Here is a 10354-nt window from a genome sequence, read left to right as displayed (position 1 = left end):
TTCTTATACCTATTTCGTCCCTATAGAATGCCTCCCTTCTTTAAAAAAAAGGGTTATTTTATGAGAATAATCCAACCTAAGGTCTCTCTTCTCATATTAATCCAACCTAATGTTTAACTGAGAAAAATCCGAACTATGACATCGTTTAACTTGTACTAAACCGATCCCATAATTTACCTTATATTACAGGTTTTCCAACAGGTCACTTGTGGATTTTTTTTTCAGGACTTTTTTTCCAATTGTTTATCAATCTTCATCTTCCTAAATCAATACTTTTCCTAAATTACAAAACTCAAATTTTATCAAAATCCAGAAAAATCCTAATCAGTTAACCTAATTAGATCTTCTTATCTTCTGCTTCCTCGATCTTCTTCTTCTTGTGGGATTTATTTCTTCCCTTTCCAACTTCATTCATCATTCTCCATTAATTTTCCATCCCTTCACTCCCTTACCTCCTTCCTTCATAATCAACCACCACAAACCATAAAGAAGAGGCTTAAATTCATCGCCACTGTATCGCCGACGGCGCTATCAACACCGACCTTTCAACATGCGAGCGCCGACAACTGGCGACTTCGATTTAAGGGAGATAAACGCCTCCTGCAACAAATCCTTTGAGAATTAACGCGTAAACTCGATAATCGGTGGATTCCCCACGATTTTCGCGGGGGTGACGGTTGTGAGAGTTGGGGTTGGCGGTAACGAGAAGGAGCAGAAAATACAACAAATCAAGTAAATTAGGAAGGCACAAAACAACTTTTGAGTAAGCTTGGTAGTCCATTAATGGAGTATTCTATGTACCAATTGTGTAATTATATGTTCTTATGCAAACACGAAGATCCCCAAATCAATTTTCCCTAATCTCTACTCATCCTTCGAATTGATGATCGTTATTGTTATTGAGTGGCGTATTGTATTGTTGTTGTGCGGTGCTGGTTATTGTTATTTGTGCACATTTGAGCATAACGAGGCTACGTCAATTAAGTGAATTGACGTAATCGGATGAACTGAGGAAGGGATGAAGGGAAGGAGCTAGTTAAAAAGGTTATATTGTTTTTAATGATTTTGTTTTTTAAAGTATGACTGGACAAACAAGTAGTTGGTTACCTAGTGTATTGTGAGAAGAATGTGTGTATAGGTCAGATTAATATGGGTTAAAACATAGGTCATATTAATACGAGAAGAAGACACATAAGTTGGATTATTCCCGTGAAATAACCCTAAAAAAAAAGTCATTAATGTGCCATTGAATCTATTAAAAAAAACCTACTCAATCCAATAAATTTGCGTGGATCGTCTGTTATCTTCAACAATCATATTCGTATTCTTGTACTTAGAGGTGGCAATTATTGACACGATCCGAAAACACGATACGAACTCGACACGAAGTTAGCGGGTTGGGTTTAAGACGTTGTGACCCATTTAAGTAATTGGGTTGACACGGACACGACACAAAACTTAAATCGGTCGGGTTAGGGTTGAGCACTTTTGACACGAACCCAACACGAATAACCCATTTACTTAAAAGTGTCATAATATATTTGGGTTGAATCAATAACCCAATCAAACAACTTTAAAATAAGCATTTTCATTCGTTATTTTTAGGATAATAGGGCTATAAAGCTTAGTTTATGTTATTAGCTTATTGGGTTAAACGGGTTAAGTGGGTTAAAAATGACCTGCTAAAAGATAAATGAGTTAAACAAGTCGGGTTGGGTTATAGAAAAATTAAATGGGTTGGGTTAGGGTTGAGACAAATGACCCGTTTATGTAATTGGATCGGGTTAAGGTTGGGGTAGTTGTGACCCGTTTAAAGTTGATACGGACACGAACACGACACGACCCGATCTGTTTGCAAGGTATACTTGTACTAATATAGTTTTAGTGTGTTGATTATTTTTTTTTCATGAAAAGTCATTATCATTAATCGCCTTAAAATCATTGGTAACTAAAACATCTTAATTGGACAACCATGAAATATTCACATTGTAGACACTTAAAATAAATCGTATAAATCATTGTTTGCAAATCTAGAAATCTTGAGCACCATATTTCTTCCTCAAGAATTGTAAGATCGTTTAGATTGAAACTCTTTTATCGGTTGTTTCTCTAGGAACATGAATAAAATAGAGAGAAAATTAAAAAGCGGAAAAATTAAGGGATTTAACCAGATAAATAGGAAATGAAAAGTTGAAGATACAAGGAAAAGTGGGGAAGGAATGGTGTTTATGGAGTTTTTTGTTGGGCAAAAATTGGGTGGTTTGGAGGGAAAATAATGCATTTAGCAAATTCATTCGCCACTTAAGCATTTGACGGAGTATTTAACGTGAACTTCATACTTAGGTCACGTTTGGGACTAATAATAGAAGTCGAGGGGTACAGATGAGAATTCCAAAATACTGAGGATACAACAGAGAAAACCAAAAACTTGAGGGGTACAAAATGAGAAAGTGGAGGTATTTGCCCAGCTTTTGGTCCACTAACCAACTATTTTACGCCATCCGTCTCCGTCAGTTGTTGACCTTGATGTTGGCACAAAGATCAAAGAAAAAAGAGGTAGCAAATTATAAGATGTCAAGTAGACTAAATTTAATGTGAAGGATTAAATTGCTCATTAAATGCAATCCTAAAATAGAAAGGATAACAATTGACTGAGACACCCCAAAATAGAATAGGACAACAAATGACCGGGACGGAAGGAGTATTTGTTTACCCGTTAACCTTCCTTTAACCTTGCAACACTTCGCTAGATAATATGCTGAAAGCTGTTATGCCATACAATTTGTTGATATGAGCACGCCTTTTTTGAAGCTGTTACGCCATACAATTTGTTGATATGACACGCCTTTTTTGAAACCTAAGTTCGTTCAATGATATTAATGTGTTTCAACAATCACCAATTTTTAATGATATTCTAGAAGGTCAAGCACGATAAGTAAATTTCACCGTGAATGATAATGAATATAATTTGGGATATTATTAGACATTATCTAATTAATGGCATGTATCTTTCATAGGTAACATTTGTCAAATCGATTAATACTCCACAACTTCAAAAGTATAAGTTATTTTGCTCTATATCAAGAGGCTGTTAGAAAAGAGGTAGAACGTGTATTTGGTGTTTTACAAGCTAATATGCTTATATTATTAACCGTGCATTTGGAGTTTTACAAGCTAATTTGCTTATATTAGTGTTTTTTCTATTCCTCCAAATAATCCATCGCAATAGGAGACTCGACTTTAGAAGTTTTTATATTAGTAATGGGTGGTTAAGGGTGCCATGTACTACTGTCCCTCTACCACTTGGGTTGCTTCTTTTTCAAATTCCGTTTGGAGCTTATTATTCTAGTGTTTAAGTTATATTCCAAGGAAATAATGACTTCTATGAGTCTGGTTGTCCTGTCCTCGTGGGTTCGTGTAACACCCTTTCTTACCCGGCCAAGATAATTGGGAGATGTTTATTTCTCGGTTTTCTGAGGCGGTGAATCGGAGATACAATAAAGGAACATTTATTATACATGACAAGTTTAGTGATTACAAACCATTAACTAATGAATAAAATACAATTCATGGCTACTATACTCATCTAACTGTAGATACCTCATTTCTGCACCTCCCGCAAGCCACCCGGATCCGGTGATGATTGGGCCGCATGTTTGGTACACGGAACGATTTATGACAGTTCATAAGATTATCGTCAAGTGATAGCTCAAACACTTGTGTCAACCCCTTGGTCGTCATCTACGCACCATTATGATCGTTTTGACAGTAATTAGAGTACATTTGGAGCCCGGGTCAAAAACCGTCTTCATTTTCTAATAGCCATTTAAAAATGCCGAGTCAGAATATTCTGGAATGTTCCGGATATTTTATTCCATATTTTCAATCTTTTAATCTTTGGTAAATTATATCCCGAAATTATTTTATAAATAATAAGGAAATCAAGATCAAACCGCAATTCCATAATAGAAACGCGGAAATCTTTCTTCCGCAGGAGGAAACCCTTGGGGAAAGGGCGCAACAGGTGCTGCGCCTCTTCCAAGAGACGCAGTGGCTGCTGCGCCTCTTCCCCAGCTCCTTTCTGCGTATTTTCAAATCTTTTCGAGATTTACTTCCAAAGTTTCACCGAAACCCTAATTCCTTCGTATGATTAGTATAAATAGGGACCTTCGTTCCTCATATTTCTCACGCGAGTTTCTGCCCTTCTCTTTTCCCTTTGCATTCTAAGACCACGCTCTTGCTTTTTGGCGTCTACGTGCCTGAACTTTCGACCACGTACGCTCGGATATTTCTGAGTACCAGCCTCGTTTTGCATGACCGACCAATTTGACCAACTGCACTTCAATCAACTTAATCAACTTTGTTTAAATTCCTCTTAGAGGGCACTTTTGTAGTACATTCGAGTCGAGCATCACTAAACGTTAACTTAGTCAATCTCGTTTCGTCAAACATGTAAGTCTGAGGGTGTAAATCCCATCTTTCATTATTGTACTTTATTTTTGTAATCATTATTGTAAGGTTTACGTCGAAAATATATTCAAAACCGTTTTGTAAAACCTTTTTTCAAACCCCTTTTTACGGATTAACGGGAGACAAATGTCGAGAAGGAGCGCAGCAACTGTTGCGCCTCTTCAAAGGGACGCAGCACCTGCTGCGCCTCTTCCTGAGGCTGCCGCAGTTCCTGCTCTCCTTCTTCTTCCTCCGTCTTCTGTTATTTTCGTCTGTTATTTCTTGTTTCGTCTTTGCTTGTTCTTATTTCATTAACACGATAATGTTAACATATAATTCGTTAATAATTCGTCACCTTTTTAATTCCCGACTTAAATCCCAAGTAATTAATATTTGCGGGTTTTCGTCATTAAATCAAATCCGGGTTCTGGAGATTCGATTCATCAATATCAAGTCTCTGAAATTCATCTTTTGTATATTTTCATCTGTTAACTATCGTGAGGAGTCTATTGATCGAATACGAAAGAGGGGAAGAGGGGGGGGGGGGGGGGAATTGAGTATTAAAAACGATGCCCACTTTTTCGAAATATATGATGTAAAATTAATTATTTGATTTTATTGATTAAAATCAACTAATTAATTCACTAATAAGCGTAAAAACAAAATAACGAAAATAAAGAAAGAGAGAAAGAGAGACACACAGGATTTTTGAAGTGGTTCAGTTTCACAAGTCGAAACCTACGTCCACTATTCTCGATTAATAATTTTTAGTACCTTTCTACGGATTACAAAAATTATCAATTCACTCATATAATCAACTATATGATTATAACTCAGATTGAGTATCGCTAAATACTCTAGATTGCTCTTACGTTAATAAGAAAAGTACAACGATAAATACTAATTTCACGTTATGCGAGTGAGTATAATATCTTTGTGTACTTAGTATCCTATAACGATTTCTCTTTGAGTGATTGACAAAATTGATGCGCAACTTTTGTATAAGCAATTTGTAAAATAAGAATTAAAGCTCAAATAATTTTTGCTTAAATATTTTTCTCTTTGAAAGTGTAGATGTGTGTCACTAATAGATGTTGAATGAAGAGAGGTATTTATAGTTGTAGGGAATTAGGGTTTTAGAATATTCTGGAAGGTGCAAAACCCTAAATGACTTGACGAACAAGTAGGAGGCTAGGGTTAAGGATTGGATCGGCCACTAGGGTTTCGGCCTCTAGGGCTTCCTTCGGTCCATTCGGCCTCTATTGCCCACAACAAATCGAGATAGAATTTAGTTGAAACCCTAGGTTGCATGACGACATAAATATCGTGTTACAAACCAATAGTTTATTCAACTTAAATTCTTATTAAATAATTCCAATTATAAAAATACTCTCTTATTCTTATAAAATATTAAAAATATATTTTTCAAAAATTAACGCATCATTTTTGTCTAGCAATGAAGTTATGGCTATGAGGTCATAACTTCACTAACCTTTAAATCAAACAAAGTAAAACCATTACCGGATGACGACCTATACTATCTAATCTTCAGTAGATCTTCAGTAAACGAATCGTCTCTTCACAAGTCTCTCATCTTGAGTCTCGTGGTTGATTTCTGATCTTGATCTTGCTTGAATACAACGATCAAGTGTCTTCGAAGTTGTACCTCCTTGGTCCAAACTTCAATCTTGCGTCTTTGTAATTGTTCCTTTTCTATATTAAGACTTAAGCACACAATTACACGCATATGCTTATAATATTAAGTCCACATACAAATCATTACTGTCATTATCAAAACAACTAAAAGACTAAAGGTCCAACAAATTCCCCCTTTTTGATGATGACAAGTCTCTTATGATTTGTGTCTAAGTCTAGTTCCCCCTCAACATAATACTTCCCAAATTATAGAACAGTTGAGCGCAGAAACTAATAATCTTTTCAAAGCTATAACTATAGAACGCCTTGAGAGAATTAACTTGAGACGGTCGCAAATCATAAAAACAATTCCCCCTCTTGGCATCATTGAAAAGACGAGAACAAACATAAAACAACTAGAATAATATATTATGAGACAAGAATTAATCATGAAAAACATATTATATTAAACGCAATCTAGTTCTTAATTAGCATAATAATACTATAAACCTGCAATCACACAAGGAATAAAATGCGGAATTGAAAAAGCTAATATCCATAAGAATGGACTTTTATTGTGAGCAAAGGAATTAAAAAGATAAGGCTAGATTGGAAATTTAGATGGGCTAGGGCGAGATGTTCACGGGTAGTGGGGGCTCGGTGGTCGTGACCTAGGACAGGTCCGAAATTCCAAATCCTCGAGTCGCGCGTGACAATGGTCTAGGAGTGCAGCTTGAGCAGTCAATCGAGTACCGAAGTTACCAATCCTCAAAGTCATAGCTTTAACTGCTTCATATATCGTATGCATCTCAGACCTCATCTCCTTTCCAGATTGTAATAGCTCATCACCAAACTTAACCAAACTATCCAAACCTTCCCTCATAAGAGTAGACTCGGAGTGTGTTCGCACGACGGCCTTAAGAGCATTATCGATTTTTGTGTCAAATCGTGTCAACACGGTGTTTAGACGCGCCGGGCTAACACTACTTGGTCCACTAGAATCAACTCTTCTTTCCTTTTTAATAAGCTCAAACAACTCACCTAATTTCTTGTCTTGCTCATTAATCCTTCCAAGAATAGAAGTAAAATTTGATTCCATCTTAGAATCCAACATCTCAAAACTCACATTGCTTTTTCCTCCTTTTTCTCCTTTTGTGTCAAAACACAATTCCGGGCCATTAATAACGAGCTTCATATAAGATAAGTAAAGATCGCTTATCTCGTCATTTGTTATAACTCCATAACTATGCATCCCAATAACTCCTTTCTTCTCTAAAATTCGAGAGATCCAATTTCCATAAGGCAAACTTAAAGTAGAAGCTAAATCGTCCATCTTAGCCGTTACACTAGCTTGTATAATTTTATGAAACACAAGCATAGGTAGACTAACCTTTTCTCCTTCAAGCCAAGTCTTCATAATAATCATCTCATGAACCTCGAATTTATCTCTACCTTCTTTTCGAGGAACAATGGTAGTCCAAAGAAAGTTCAAAAAGAACCTCAAAGATGGCGACAATTTAGTTGTTAAAATAGTCTGAGACGAAGTCGCATCTTGTTTGAAATACCGTTTCACTACTAACCTGTCATCAGGTGACATACTTCCCCATTCTACGCTTGGATTAATTTCGATTCCTCCTCTAGGAACTCGAGCCAAGTCGCAGAAATCACCAGGTGAGACACGTATAGATGTCTCATTAACCACAACAAGTAAATTTCCTTCCTTAAATTGAACAGTAGCATAAAATTGATATACCTCAATAGGAAAGACTGGACCACTTACAACAACAATATTTTCCCATCCTTGATCTTTGAGAAAATTCCTGAAAAACCCAAGTACTTTATATTGCTTTAACCAATCAACTGAATATACTCGTCCTGCGTGAATGCGGTATTGAACAACTTGATTGATATTCCTTCGTTCAACTTGAGTTAATCGAAGATTATTCAGTCCATTGTTAGTGTAATCATCCATATGCTGTGCGTAAAGAACACGTGAAGAACCATCTTGAAGTATATAGTTCTCAGTTTTCGAACTTACCTCAATTTCCGAAACCAATTTTCCTTTACCCTTAACCAATTTTCGTCTCTTCTTGTGGTTGTCGGGTAGGTCGGCGGACCGGGGGGACCGAGGGGTCTCGGGTGGCGTGACGGAGCGGGTGGTTCTCGGGGGTGATTGGGTTACCTTCTTTCTAACAACAACAGGTTTCTTGGATTGAAAACGGGTTGTAGGTTGATTTGCCATTATTAATCTTGAAGGTTTTTTTTTGAAAAAGTATTAGGGAAGAAGATGATTAAATTGATGAGAATTATGGAGAGATTAAAAGGGTTTAAATAGCATAAGGAGTTTGTGTTTTGGTAACAATAGAATTCTTAAGGATAGAAAATAATACCAATTTCCTTATTATTTTTTTCGGTGCCTTCCTTTTTTTTTTCGCACTTTCCTTTTTTTTTCGTGCTTTTTTTTTTTTTTTTTTTTGGTATTATCTCCTATTTCTTATATGATAAGAATAAGAAAAGAATCCTCTAGTTTGTGTTTAGGTAGGATTGTGAAGGAATATAATAAGATAGAAATATCTTTATTATATTTAGGCATTTTATTGTAGATTTTGTCGAATTTTTGTAAGAATGTGTTATTATACAGAATATTAAATATTACCATACACATAAGCAAGATATAACACGTAAAATAAACATTATTTAACATAATTAAACTTGCAACAAAAATATACGGACACAATCGTACAATCTCATCTTCCTAGCCAGTCATTCAGGTTCCCAGACATAATTATGACGGATTTAATTATCGCTAATTAAACCAATCTCTAGTCTCAATAACTCAAAGCGTTTTCTAGCTAACGACTTAGTCAAGATATCAGCCCATTGCCTTTCGGTACTACACAATTCAAGTGAAATGTTGCCTTTCTCTACATGATCTAGTAGAAAATGGTGTCGAATATCTATATGTTTGGTCCTCGAATACTGAGCAGGGTTCTTAGAAATCACTATAGCACTCGTATTGTCACACATAATAGGCATACGACCTACATTTATACCATAATCACATAGTTGTTGCTTTAACCAAAGTAATTGAGAACATACCAGTCCAAATAGATACATACTCTTTCAAACCCATGAGACATTGCAACTGAATTTTGTTTCTTTGATCCCCACGTGATGATACAAGGTCCAACAAATGTTGCATACCCAGAAGTGCTTTTCCTATCTAAAGAGCATCCTGCATAATCTGCATCTGAATACCCTACTAGATCGAAATTACACTCAAGTGGATACCATAAGTACAAATTAGATGTACCAATTAAATATCTCAAGATACGTTTAACTGCAATCATATGTGACTCTTTAGGATACGATTGATATCGCGCACAGACACATACACTATACATTATATCAGGACGACTTGCAGTTAAATATAAAAGTGAACCAATCATACCTCGATATGTAGTCTCATCGACACACTTACCATGTTCATCTATAGTTATCTTCTTTTCAGGTACCATAGGTGTATCGTAAGATTTTGCATTTTCCATACCGAATTTTCGAATCAGTTCCTTGATATATTTCTGTTGGTGAATCTTTATACCATCCTTTGTTTGTTGAATTTGTAAGCCTAGAAAGTACTTCAATTCTCTCATCATGCTCATTTCAAACTCAGAAGTCATTAGATCTGAAAAATACTTGCACAATTTTTCATTAGTAGAACCGAATATTATATCGTCTACATAAATTTGCACAACAAGTAAATTAGAACCCTCGGATTTTAGGAACAAGGTTTTATCGACAGATCCTCTTATAAAATTATTTTGTAATAAAAACTTGGATAATCTGTCATACCATGCCCTTGGAGCTTGTTTCAAACCATATAAAGCTTTGTCTAATTTATAAACGTGGTTTTGAAACTTGCTATCTAAAAATCCGGGAGGTTGTTCTACATAAACTTCTTCTTCCAAATAACCATTAAGAAATGCTGTCTTAACGTCCATTTGGAATAATTTCATTCCTTTATGAGCAGCAAAGGCAATAATGAGACGAATAGCCTCAAGTCTTGCTACGGGTGCAAAGGTCTCGTCATAATCGATCCCTTCTTGTTGATTGTAGCCTTGGACAACTAGTCGTGCCTTATTTCTTGTAATAAGTCCTGCATCGTCCAGTTTATTTCTGAACACCCATCTTGTACCAATAACAATTCGATCACTAGGTCGTGGCACTAAGTGCCATACCTTATTGCGTTCGAATTGTTGAAGCTCATCTT

The sequence above is a fragment of the Silene latifolia genome, chromosome 2, assembly GCF_048544455.1.
Source record: "Silene latifolia isolate original U9 population chromosome 2, ASM4854445v1, whole genome shotgun sequence".
Lineage (NCBI taxonomy): Eukaryota > Viridiplantae > Streptophyta > Magnoliopsida > Caryophyllales > Caryophyllaceae > Silene > Silene latifolia.
The sequence above is the reverse complement of the archived record's forward strand: the minus strand, read 5'-3'. Positions refer to the sequence as shown.